Raw genomic sequence first — 14,374 nt, forward strand, 5'->3', positions numbered from 1 at the left:
TGAATAGTGGAGACTTTATGGCCCACTGAACTTGTATTGTACAATAAATAAGAGCAGAAAGAGGAACTCCCTGCTTACCTAGGTCCATGTACTTAAGAGGAAAGAGCCAAGTCATGACCAGGAAAATAAACAGAAAAGAAATTGTAACTGTATCATACTGATTTTTTTAAGACTATCTGGAAAGAGTTTATGGATCATAAGAAGCTGTCTAGGATAAGGGGGGAAAAATGGTTGTAAAAAGAAGTCCTCATAAAAGGCAGAATTCCCAAGACCAGGCCAAAGCTAGAATTATCGTGTCAGGAGGGAAAAAAGAATAATAATCTTCAGCCTTGAAAAGAAATGTGACTGGCATATCCGTATTCATTCATCCCTATGCTATAGAATTCTGCAAAGTTTCAGTTCTCTTAAGATAAAATAATGGCTTCCTTCTTGTAAAGTGGAACCAATCATTTTCCTCAGTTTGGCTTGTACTAACAAAGTAAGGACAGCACCACCTGATGGCCTGTTTTTTGAGGCAGAATGGGCTTGGCAGTAGAGATAGCACACTTTATAATGGATTACTTTTATACCGATTCAAATATTGCCAACTGCCACCTATGCCTTAAAGCAGGGATGGGCTACTACGGTCCCTTTACGACCTGTGGACTTCAACTCCCAGAATTCCTGGCTGACTCAAGAATTCTGGGAGTTGAAGTCTACAGGTTGTAAAGGGGGCCATATTGTGTATGGAGATTCTCAGTCATCTGAGTCATGGTTGTCCCAAAGGTGCATTTTTTCCCCCAGAGGTAACTGTACTTTCTGGTTTTTCTTTGAGGACATTTCACTTCTCAGCCAAGAAGCTTCTTCAGCTCAGAAGAAGCGAAGTGAAATGTCCTCAAAGAAAAACCAGAAAGTTCATCTACTTCTTCAAAAAAAAAAAGCACCTTTGGAACAAAGGGGACCATAGTTGCCCACTCTTCCCTACAGCAAGAGCAGAAATCCTAGAACTTAATCTTGTGCTACCTCCATAACAGGTGCAAATCCCTAGAATTGTAATGGCGAACCTATGGCACGCATGCCAGAGGTGGCATGCAGAGGTCTCTCTGTGGGCATGCGTGCTGTCACCAGCTGTTCTTATGGTTTCTGGCATGCATGTGCGCCGGCCAGCTGGTCTTCATGCATGCTGGAGCACTGGAAACCTGAAGACCAGCTGGCTGCTGTGCATGCGTGTGCCGGCCACCTGGTCTTTGGGTTTCTGGCACTCCGGCATGCGCACATTCCGGTTTGGGCACTCGGTGCCGAAAAGGTTCACCATCACTGCCCTAGATGATTTGTTTTTTAAAAAAATCATCTGAAGTCTCAAAAAATAGCCAAATCCTGTGATATTTCAGGTGTTTTTAATTTTTTAAAAATAGTATGCCCTTGACACCATTTTTTAAAAACATTTTGGATCATAGAGCAGATAAAAGCTATGGCCAAGATGATGCACATGTAATGGTATATGAGAATGACCTTGGAAAACAAGAAGAAGAGCTGCAGTCAGATAAATAAAGAAAACAATTGAGGGGCAGGGGTGGGGAAAGTATCTCAAAAGGGACCTGCCCTAGTTTTGGGGAAAGTAAAAAAAAAAAGGGAAAAGGTGCTTTCAGACTTGCAAGATTCTATTCCTGTAACATTACAATAAAAGTAGTATTAGTACAGTCATCATGGTTTTGGTTTCTTGTCTGGACTACTTCAAAGATGGTACATCTAGTGCTGCAATTGCATCCTTTTTTGATCTGGTAAGCCCTTCAGTGACTCATGCCATAGTTGCCTCATAATTGCACTACTGGAACACACAGGAACTGAATAGCTGGTCCAGAATGCCTTGAAATAGGCAATGATGGGGAGGGGGTACCATGCTATGCACATCTTGGCTTCCAGGTGCAACTCAAGTTGCTGGTGATCAACTATAAGGCCCTTCATAGTATGGTGTCTGGCTATTTCAGGAATCTCCAGTTTTCTCTGCCTGTCTTGTTTAGTCCAACAGAGTAGGGTTACTCTGGGTCTTATTAATTGAAGAATGTTATCTTGCAGGATTAGGAATTTCACATTTTGCAATTCCTGCCCTCTGGAATGATCTCCCCGTCCCCAGAGATTTGAGTGATTTTTTACCCTCATTTTGTTCAGGAAAGTATTGAAGACCTGGTTGTTCTCTCTGGCCTTGGTGACAGAGTGACTGTCAAGTACCTTTTGCGTGATTTGGTTTCATTTGTTTTTTAATTAGTTTTGTTTTTGTATTTTTGCTTTTCTGGTCTGTTGCTTCTTTTACATGGCTTTTTTCTTTTTAGTTGTGAGCAGCCCAGAGCTTTTTTGGGTGGTGGGGTGGAGTGGGTGGCCTGTACATGAAATCAATTATATAAAGAAACATTTTTGTTTAGTTGTGAGGGTCTACTGATGTCATATAAAGGCACCACATGTGTTGCTGACCATCATATAGAAAATTAAAGTCTTGAGCTAACAGGAAGAAAGAAATTGTTCTGCACTGCAATTCCCTAACAGAACAATGAGATCAACAGATGCAGAATAATTGTTCAAATATTGCTTCTAAAATACAGCCACAAACATAGGCAAGAATTCAGAAGCATTGGGCTTTTAAGCAAGTATTTCTACTTGGAGGGAATCTATTTGCCCGGATAAGCAATGCATGCATGATTCCTCTCTCCAATCCATTAGACAGGATTACGTCTCTGAAGCCTTGTTACAAAAACAAAAATCTTGCCCACTGACCAGTTGGCAGGAAAAACAAAAGAAGAAGATCTCTACCTATATCCTCCAGTGTCCATTCCATACCCTATAATGGACGTCTCTGCATTTGGGGAGCGGCAGAGGTAGCTCACATCCTATTTGATTGTAATCTGATAAGAGGGTGAGAGACAGGTACCTTGATCTATATACTAAATGAATGACCCATTGGGAACCCCATCTCAAAACAACTTACCTTAAGTGCATCCAGAATATGAAAATAACAATTAACCTGGCACAATATCTAAGCAAAATGGTCCAGTTGAGACTGGCATACGTGGGACTGATTTGAATAGATTGTAGGGGTGATATTGAAATATAATTATCTTATTTTATCCATATTTTTATTCTAGATTTATTTCTATATATTATATCTTATTCTATCTCATTGTAATATTTTATATAATTTTACTGCACTTTACCTTATCTGTTTTTATTGTATCTTACCGTAGCTGATACTGATATGGTCGACTGACTAATCAATCAAGTTCTGTATTGTATTGTATATCCTCCAGTTGTCCTTCCCTGCTTAACTTTTTTCTGCATTTTTTTTTTAAAGATGGGGGAGATTAGCTAATGGATCTACTCCTTCTCTGTGCATGTTCCTCTGGATCAGGGGATGAATATGTTTTAGATCAAAATTCCAGGTAGCAGTTCAGAACTGAAGTAGTAGCGTTTTACTTTATAGTTTCACTGACTGGGAAACAAATGCAAGATTTGGGTTTTTAAAATGATATTTGGAAAACATTTACCTAGACAGCAAAACAGGCCCAAATAACAGAACATAAAAGTGCTCAAAAAAAAAAAAAAGATGTGGCAGCAAGTTGTCAGCAATTCAAAAAGCTGAAAGAGCTCAAAATAGAGAGGTTTAAGCTGGGCGATGCTTGCTTTCACTATTATGTAAAACACATGCTACTTATCAAACATTTGCATGTCAACTCATACATTTTTTGTTACACATGGGTTAGCTTGGAGCCCTAAAGGCCCTTACCCCATTTGCAAATATTTGATTTAGATGGAGGCAAAGCTATCATGCAAACATAAACATATTCAGGGTGGTGAGGATTGTCAAAAATACAAATGGGCTTTTATGTTTTTCATTCACTTCCTGTTTCATGCACTCATCTATCTGCCGGAATGTCTCTCTGCTTCTCTGTCTGTTTCTAACTGCCCACAATATTACATGTTAGTGATATTTGGATGCACCGCATTTGCTTTCTCCGTATCATTGTGCCTCCAGGGAACAAGAGTGAAGAATTTTCTCCTTTCTGAACTGTAATGGCCATCCGCCTCTCCCTTCTCATCAGCTTTATTTGTGCATGGTCGTGTTCAGAAAATTGGGATGCCTGTAACGATCCATGAGGATGAATTATAACAAAATAGGTAAGGGGCCATTCACAGAAACTGGCGTGGTAATAACACTTCCTGCCAAAAATTCGTTTGACAACTTCTGCTGGGTATCTGATATATTACTTACGCTGCTAATTTAAACAGACTGATCGTAAAGGCCTGCAGTGACATGGTACAGATGAGAATTCAGAACATTGACCATAATCTTTATGGATTCGAAGAACCAACTCTAGGCAAATTCTATCTGACATTGTGTACTGGCAGCTGTGAAAACTAGGATCTATCAGGCCTCCTTCGCATGTGACCACAGCTAGCTAGGAATTACTGTCCATATTTTATCCCAAAGGCGCTTTTTCAAGAGACAACTGGACTTTCTGGAGGGTTTTTTTGAAGACATTTCGCTTCTCATCCAAGAAGCTTCTTCAGCTCAGACTGGATGGTGGGGAATGGAAGGAACCATCCAGTCAGAGCTGAAGAAGCTTCTTGGATGAGACGCAAAATGTCTTCAAAGAAAAAAACCAGAAAGTCCAGTTGCCTCTTGAAAAAGCACCTTTGGGACAGCCATGACCTGGATGACTGAGAATCTTCATAGACATTGTCCATATTTTACTTCATTTCATAGTAATGAATCCATTGTATGATTGGGGCTAATCATCTTTCCCATTGCTGATGATCAATTGGGAAAAAAAATCCTGTGCAATTGATTTATCGTATATAATTGCATCATGCACACATAAGAAACGCATCACTCACATATAAAAAGATCTTTGTGGTGGGTTTCAAAATATTAATCCCCATGCTCACTCCATCCTGCAAACCGATTAAAGTGTCATGTTATAGTAGAGCAGCACTTATAGCTATGCTCTCATAAACTGGGCGGATCTTGTGATGGTGGAGTCCCCCTGTACAGTACTCTTCACATTCTTGGTTCTGCTGAAAATACAGCTATGCTTCATACAGGAAATGCTTACCGTTTTAGTGGCCTTCGTTTTAAAAAAATGAACTTCAAAGATTTAGGTGTAAAACAAGTAAGAACTGATTTTTAAAAGCCTCCTTTGAATAGGACGATGAAGTAATGTTGTTATTATCTTACGTGCTGGGGAGTTCACAAGTTGTTGTGTTATTGTTATCATTGTATTGTGTACCTTAATCACTTAGTTGCACCCACCGTCTTGACATTCCCCCCTCCCCAATGCCTATAAGCTGCAGAAACTTCAACCAGTGGTGAAATTCAATTATTTTTACTACCGGTTCTGTGGGCGTGACTTGGGGGGTATGGTGTGGCTTGGTGGGCATGGCTTGGTGGGCGTGGCAGGGGAAGGATACTGCAAAATCTCCATTCCCACCCCACTCCAAGGGAAGGATACTGCAAAATCCCCATTCCCACCCCACTCCTGGGGGAAGGATATTGCAAAATCTCCATTCCCACCCCATTCAGGGGCCAGCCAGAGGTGGTATTTTCCAGTTCTCCAAACTACTCAAAATTTCCGCTACCGGTTCTCCAAACTACTTAAAATTTCCACTACCGGTTCTCCAGAACCTGTCAGAACCAGCTGGATTTCACCCCCAATGACAACACTGAGATATTACTGGAAGGGATAAACTTAAAGCATTTTGAGCTGTTTTTCAACATTTGGAGTACTTTGGGATGGTTTTTAGGGTAGCAATGGGAATATTTTATCTCCTAGAACCCTTGCATTCCCATTTTCCCGAAGGAGTCATTGGAGTCATTTTGTGAATCCATGCATCCATCTTGTTCCTCAAAGTGTATTTTTGTCACACCAAAGCCCTCATCTAGCAGTTCTGATTGCTATGGAGATAGAGATGTTTCTTATGACTCTTCCAATCAGTTCCTGAGAGTGCCAGATGAGGCCTCAAGAAGACATGGAGCACTGCCCTGAGAAGAATCCTATTCAATAAGAATTGTAGGGCACTAAACACCTGACTGAAAAAAAATCAAAGATTCATATAACTGATGAGTTTAAGTGGGCCCTGCCATAGCACAGGAACAACAGGAGGAGGAGGAGGAGGAGGAGGACTGATGAGTTTGGGGAAGGAATCAGATATTGAATTAATTTCTCCCCATCTCTGGAAAATATATCTTGAAAAGGATCATATCGTAGATGCAGAATTTCAAACTGTGGGGCTGAAGAAGGGGTTCTGCTTGAGATCCTAAATTGCTGGAGACTGCTGAGCTTGAGGGACAGGCAGGGAACTTTGTTACAAATTAATAAGGGGAGGAACAGAGAAAAGCCACAGAAAGATCAAGAACAAGTGGGGAAACTGCAGGAGGGGAATGTTATTGTTTGATTAGCCTAATCATATTTCAAAACCTTCCCTTTCCCTCTGTTTTTGATTTAGAAAATTCATGCAACAATCACACTTAGCTTTATAATGAATCTGTGAATTCTAGAAAACAAGTGACCATCCAAAGGCCAAGAGTACAGTGGTCTAAGGCACCCTGTTATTAAGCTGGTTATTAAGACCAGCTGCCTGCAATTACTGCAGGTTCGAATCTCGCCAAGGCTCAAGGTTGACTCAGCCTTCCATCCTTTCTAAGGTAGGTAAATTGAGGACCCAGTTGTGGGAGCAATAAGCTGACTTTGTATAAATATACAAAAGGATGAAGGCTATTGCTGAGCACATTGTAAGCCACCCTGAATCTCCGGAGAAGGGCGGCATATAAATCAAATAAAAAATTTTTTAAAAAAGAGTGGCTCTCACTTCTACCAGTTGTTTGCTACTGAAATATTGTTGCAAGCTGTTGCATAGGTTTGGGACAGGATGGCACCTCTACTTCCCACCCTCTGTAACATTCCATGAGAGACAAATTTCACTAAAGAATTACAGATTTAATGATGCTTTCCGCCCCCCTCATCACCTACCCACTTCTCTCCTGCCAGATGTGTGTTCCTTTCATTTCTCTTCCCTTTTATGCAGAGATTTTGAGGGTATCCATAACAGTAAATCAGAGTATTCTTTTGATTTTTTTTTTCCATTAGTGGAGTGGCGCCTCTGAATCTTGTAGTGACAAGAAACAAGAAAACCACTGGAGTCCTCTTCATATATTTTATTCGATGCAGTGTAAAGCATTTTCTAAATAAGCAAAATTCTGCCAGCATGGATATTCTTTTCACCAACTGCCACGGCAGGAGCCCTGGAGGCAAACCAAACTTATCCAGGTTGAACAAAAGTTTCCATAAATCTGCCAGGCTGGAATCCTCTAGTGTCATCTCATCTGGCTGCTTGGAGCTTATTTCTAAGCTTTTGATCCATGCTGGTGCTGAGACCAAATAAATAAGTTAGAAAAATTTCAACCTTCCCTCTTTCATTGCTTATATAGAACGAACTTTCCTATGCAGATAGAAAATTAAATTGGTGAGTTCAGCCTTCGCTGTACCTGGCTACATTAACATCAGAGAATGAAATAGATCTAGGTCACCGGTGTCTATTCCTAACCACGATGATACTGGAATGACAACGCTTGCAACCTGAGATCACAGTTCAAGCTCCATCCTTTTCAGAGGTGGTATTCAGCTGGTTCTGACCGGTTCTGGAGAACTAATAGCAGAAATTTGAGTAGTTCGGAGAACTGGCAAATACCACCTCTGGCTGGCCGTGCCCCCAATCTATTCTCTGCCTCCCGAGTCCCAGCTGATCAGCTGGGTCTTCTTTTGTTGCCCTGCACAGGAGAACGGAGCTGAAAAGGTTAGTGGGGTGGGGAGGGAATGGAGATTTTACAGTATCCTTCCCCTGGAGTGGGGTGGAAATGGAGATTTTACACTATCCTTCCCTTGGAGTCGGGTGGAAACTGAGTTTTTACAGTATCCTTCCCCTGGAGTGGGCTAGAAATGGAGATTTTACAGTATTCTTCCCTTGGAGTGTGGTGGAAATGGAGACTTTACAGTATCCTTTCCTTGGAGTGGGGTGGAAATGGAGATTTTACATTATCCTTCCCCTGGAGTGGGGTGGAAATGGAGATTTTACACTATCCTTCCCTTGGAGTGGGGTGGAAATGGAGATTTTACATATCCTTGCCTTCCCCTGGATTTTGCAGTATCCTTCCCCTGCCACACCCACCAAGCCACACCCACAGAACCGGTAGTAAAAAAAAATTGAATACTACCACTCAACCTTTTATATTTGCATTGCAAGACTATCCAGGAGTATAGCATATAACTTTTAAGAAGCAAAATGTATGTTGCAGGTCAGGACAAAACACCTTCTCCCCAAACCAGATTTCAGTAGACTGTTTCTACCCATAAAAGTGGAATCTCAGCAATTCCTGACATGGAGACATTGTTTCTATTGGCTTACCTGTATTTTAGCTTTAGTACATCGTATTCTAAGCCAAGAACAATGAATGTTACTTTCTAAAGTTACTGAAACTATTGCTTCTTTTTTTAGTTCCACAGAGGAAAGGAAGGGGAAATTACATTATGCAAGAAAAAAAACATTTGTGAAAGACTGAATAGGAGTCATGGTGGCGCAGTGGTTAGATTGGAGTATTGCACGTTAATTCATCTCACTGCCGGGAGTTCAATCCTCACCAGGCTCAAGGTTGACTCAGCCTTCCATCCTTCCGAGGTTGGTAAAATGAGGACCCAGATTGTTGGGGGCAATATGCTGACTCTGTAAACCGCTTTGAGAGGGCTGTAAAGCACTGTGAAGCAGTATGTAAGTCTAAGAGCTATTTCTATTTCTAATGTAGTCCCATAGCAATAAAAATGAGAGTTATCATTATCATCATTTTAGCCATTATCTATCCACTGCCAAATGAAGGCCTCTTCTGCATGTTTCCAACCAATACGGTCTTGAGCTTTCTTTTGCCAGTTGTGTCCACAATACTTGCTGATGTTGTTGACACATCTTGTTTTAGGTCTCTTTTGTGGGCGCTTTTTATCAAGTGGGATCCATTCTACAACTGCCTTGGTCCACCTGCCATCAGCTCTTCTTGCTATGTGACAAACCCATTTCCATTTCAATTCTTTTACTCTCTTAATGATATTGTATGCTTTTGTTTGTTCTCTAATCCATGTGCAGGTCCTTCTATCTTGTCTTGTAATGTCGAGCATGTATCTTTCTATGGCTCTTTGCGATTATGAGATCAGTGTCCATGTTTCACCGGCATATGTTAGAACAAATAGCACATACTGATTGAAAACTTTTCTCTTCAGGGTTAGAATTAGATTTAAAATGAAATTGCTCTTAACTAAAACTGCAAAATCAGATGGGGCAGTTCTTAGAGATCTAACTAGTTGGTGCATATATATGTTTGTGGTAGAAAAGACATGCATGTACAGTTCTCTTCCCATAAAGAACTTCTATTTTTGATTAACCATAGTATGCTGTGCTAGTTGAAAAATGACAAGTCTTAGATATGATTAATTCTAACAAGCCAGCTCTCAACTGTAAGTTAAGTGAAATCTGGGTTTGGAAAGCAACAGGCTATATTGGGGATAATCTTTTACAAAGTAAAGGCTCTTCATAGCAGCCTATTCTTCCAGCTGATGGAACAATTGGGATTTCATATTGAATAAAGAAAATCTTTCACTCTTTGAAACTGCAATTGTGAGAGCAGGAACATGGCACTACATATTCTTAGCAAGAAAATTGAGAATATTCATTGAAAAAAAATATGTTTGTACCTGTTTATCACTGCCTGAGCACAAACTTAATACAAATCTAACCACAACAATCCATACTGCGGTAACCTCAATTGGACTGTATAGGCTGCCCTTGAAGATAAGGTAAAGGAAAATTTTAGTTGGCACAATTAGATGGGTCCATAGGCACCCGGTAGCAGTCACAATGACCTCAAAATGACATTGTAAAAGTTACATCACGTAAAATGACATCAGTATGGAATTGATTTCATTTGCATCTTTATTGTATAATGCGTGTAATGTGACTTGTCCACCTTGTGAAGCCCACTGAATGTCTTTTTAATTTTGAAATTAATTCATTCAATAAATTCAAAACATTTGAAATTAATTCAAGATAGCAATTCCTCTATTTAATGCCCTAAACCATTTAAGACATAGTTACCCAACTTTTCTGGGTTGGTAGCCTGGAGCGGGAGGGGGCAGGCGACTTTACACAACACATGTGCATGTGTGAATGGGGCTGCGAGTGTGCATGTGCTTGTGGTGACAGTAGTACCTGTGCGGCACTCATAGTGACACTAGTGTGAATTGGAGAGTGAGTGCATGCACACATACGCACACTGGCCAGCCACACAGGCCATGGCCCATTAGTGGTTGTGGCCCACAGGTTGGGGACCCCTGATTTAGGAGACAAACACCTGAAAAAAAAGTATTTTCTCTTCCAGTCTGCCTTTGTCAAGCATTCTTAGAGGAAACTGTTTTCTATACTTTTTTTTTTCCCTTTTGTCAGGAGAAATTCAGTGTAGTAAGAAATAGGCAATAGAATGTTTTCTCTCTGTTGACATCTCATTCTTAGAACACTTTCCATTGATGTTTGATAGCACACTACTGCCATTATTTCAATGTCAGATTAAAGCTTACATATTTGAGTGGGTATTTTTAGGTATTATGCTGGTTTTCTTTTCCACTCCCGTTTGTCTCCTTTATATTTATTTTGACAGTGCGTTATTGTATTATTTTGTGACATGTTTGGTTTTGTGCTGCTTGAAGGCTTTATTCATAATTTGAGATGCATGCAGATTAAATAAGCTTGGAGTAAGTGAGTGAATCTTTCAAAACTTTTATTGCAGGAATGGGCAACCTGCAAGCTTGGACTACATGGGATCTCACATCATTTTTTGCAATGTTTTTTGGAGAAATAAGGAGCAAAACTCTGGTGCCCCCATCCTATTCTACCCTCAATAAAGTTTACAAACCAGATGAAAATGTCAGTCTCCTTTCTTACATCTGATTCCATTTCATCTACCACTCACCCTGAGAGGCCAAAAATATTAAAATGCAAACATTCCAGAAAATGTCTGCCCACATTTAAAAACAAGGGTGGGAAATCTATGGCCCTCCAGACATGGCTGAATTATAATTTTCAGTATTCCTCATTATTGAAGTTTTGAAACAGAGGTGGGAAACTATGTCCCCTTTATGACTTATGGACTTCAACTCCCAAAATTCCTGAGCCAGCCATTCTGGGAGTTGAAGTCCATAAGTCATAGAAGGGCCATAGTTCTCCAACCCTGCTTTGGAAAATTTTAGTTCAGCGATAATGGAGAGCCAGTTTCCTCATTTTTTTTTTCAGAAACACTGTTTCTAATGTAATATTTGCAGATAAGAACCAAGCTTAGAAAAGTAGATTTGCTACTCCACATGGAAATTATATGTGACAATTAACTACAGAAATTTATTCATATGCAAGATACTATACAAATCTAGAAGCCAGTTCCTAGCTATATCTAGGGGTGTTGACTATCCAGTCTATAGAGTTCCTACACATGGAGATGCTTCAATGGTTAACAGGAATACCAAATAATTCAACAAAAATGGCCCCAATGCCTTCCTTTAATACATATGTCTTTTCTGGATAGCAATTTTGAAAATGTTTACAATTCTATATTACAAGAAATATAAATGAGGACTATATGTCATTTAAAATGCTACATGCAGGAGAAAGAAGGCAATTAATGGTCAAAAACACTCCTTTTGTTACAACCAAGTTAAGCGATGTGAGGAGGGACCTCTTACTTGTCAGGAAATGGGTAATAAAAACTGGCTTGATGATGTCAGCCACAAGATGGAAAAAAAAGGAGTATGAAATGCTTATGATCTGTTAGATTCATTGAATGGTGGTATTATAGCACAGTGAAATCTTGCTACAGTATTTATACATAAATGCTTGGTTGCTCTTGTAGATGAGGCAGGATGTAAAATTACAAAGATTCCATCTGGACCAACTTTTCTGTTAAAAGTGTAGAAATGACAAATACTTGGCATGGATCAACCTGGCAATAGAAGAATGTGTACTACAGCATGAATATCAACCAAGACAAGGAACTGGAGCTCAGTTTTTGGAGCATCTTTTTGCAGAGATTGGCTCCACATTTATGCAAGTTACAGTAGAAGCTTGATTTCAGAATCAGGGAATGTTGTCCTAAAAAGATTCTTTACCGCTTTTTTTTTTTTTTTTTTTTTGATGGAATGAATTCTTTCGATTATGCCTTTGCACTCTCAGCAACCACCTCATATTTAGTTTCCCAGTAATAAGACAAGCTGCAAAGACTGGAGAGATAAAACATTGGGTACTGGGAAAGTGTAGGAAACATTGGCAACATCTTTATTTTTAAACATGATTTGCACTGTTTCTGCTAATTACGTTGGCCATATTCACGGCGTCGACTGTTCATTTTCTGGCTGTGCTGGAAAGACTACCTAGAGAGGCGTTATTCTCCCCAGCACAGTGTCAGATGTCACCTGGTAGGATATTAAAACTGAGGCGAGATTGTGTCAGAAAATATTTTCTTTTATTGCACGGTAATTCATAAAGCAGCGCTGGTGCGTTAAAGAGAAGTCCCTCTGCTGAAGAAATGTTACCTTGGGCTGCCAAAGGGGAGAGATTTTTCCATAGTTTGGTGTGAATGTAAGCCTTCACAGCCACACGACATTCTCTCCTGGAACAAACAGCTTTTTTAATGAGTGGAGAACCAGCCTTTAGACTTTTCATGCTAAAAAAGAGAAGCTTTGCTACTCAAGACTCTAGTCTTAATTTCCTTAAATATAAGCACTAATTGGATTGAAAGAAGCCAAGAGCAGAGCATAACAGATTTATGATCCTTTTTAAAAACATTATTTTAGTGAAACAAAACCAAAATTGGAGCATGTGGAAGGAGCACAGGCTTCTTGCTTTTATGAGGTAATTATGACTTAGTGTTTACTGTCTCTCTGATGAGGCCATCGGTTGCTTTAAAGTGGCTCTGGGATGACTATCAAAAACAGAATTTATAACTAGGCCTTTCCGGCATGAAAAATAAAGCCAAACGTTTATATATATATATATATATATATATATATATTCTGTTCTCCCCCCTCCTCCCCAGTGTATTTCTTCTGAATTAATGCCTCCTTGGTTTTCTCCAAAATTCTGCCTGCAAATTATTGAAAAACTTATCTGCTTGATCTGAAATTATTTGGGTTGAGAGCGGAGGAAGGAGCAATTAGGAGACTTCATGCAAAAAATGTATGTCCTGGTCCATCTGATACTTGGCATTTACTAAGATAAATTCTCTTTGCTACACTTTTGAAAGATTTGTTGGTGTGAAAGTTGGTCATCCCATAAAAATTGGCTCTTGGCTTTCGTTGAGTTTCGGCTTGCTCAGGAATGAAGTATTTGGATTAATGTTTTGGAATGTTTTGACATACACTGCAGTAAAGGAGGTCAGTATGACCTGGGCTGCAGCTCAACAGTAATTAAACTTAAAAACAGCTGTAGCTTCTGACACTGTCAAAGGAATGCTTCTGAAATATACTGGACCACAGCTCCCTTGAAGGTATTTAGAGGATTTCCTAGGTTGCACTCTTTGAACATGTTGGACTTGGTGCCATCATGATCTATCTATTGGCTGTAGATTAGAAGATAAGAGGGGAACATTCTTAGGCAGGGGTTTGGGGAAAGCCTAGAGATTGTTTTAAATATATCTACAGTATATATGTAGAATGCATTATATTAGCTCTTTCTATTTATTTAGCATGTGACACCTACAGAGGTCATGCAATCACTGATATACAAATGTAAGTTTAAATAAAACATCAGCAGATACACATACACAAATATAGTATTTGGACAAAGAGCCTTGGTAGTACAGGGGTTTAAGGCACCCTGTTATTAAGCTTATTAAGACCAGCTGCCTGCAATTACTGCAGGGTTCAAATCTCGCCAAGGCTCAAGGTTGACTCAGCCTTCCATCCTTTCTTAGGTAGGTGAAATGAGGACCCAGTTTGTGGGGGCAATAAGCTGACTTTGTATAAATATACAAAAGGATGAAGGCTATTGCTGAGCACATTGTAAGCCGCCCTGAGTCTTCGGAGAAGGGCGGCATATAAATCAAATTAAAAAAAATATATGTGAGATAAAATATTAAAGTATAATAAAACTGTAATAAAATCACCATAGTAGGATGCCATATGTTATGGATGTTATAATTTGATATTTAAGGAAGCTAACCATCTAACTGCAACGTTACAAAGGAAAACATATTTTTTTTAAAAAACCTTTGTCCTGGTTTTATATAAAATAATACTGAGTTAAATAGACTCAGTTTCACAAGCCA

The sequence above is a fragment of the Pantherophis guttatus genome, chromosome 3 (genome assembly GCF_059756535.1).
Source record: "Pantherophis guttatus breed Tessera chromosome 3, ASM5975653v1, whole genome shotgun sequence".
Taxonomy (NCBI): Eukaryota; Metazoa; Chordata; class Lepidosauria; order Squamata; family Colubridae; genus Pantherophis; species Pantherophis guttatus.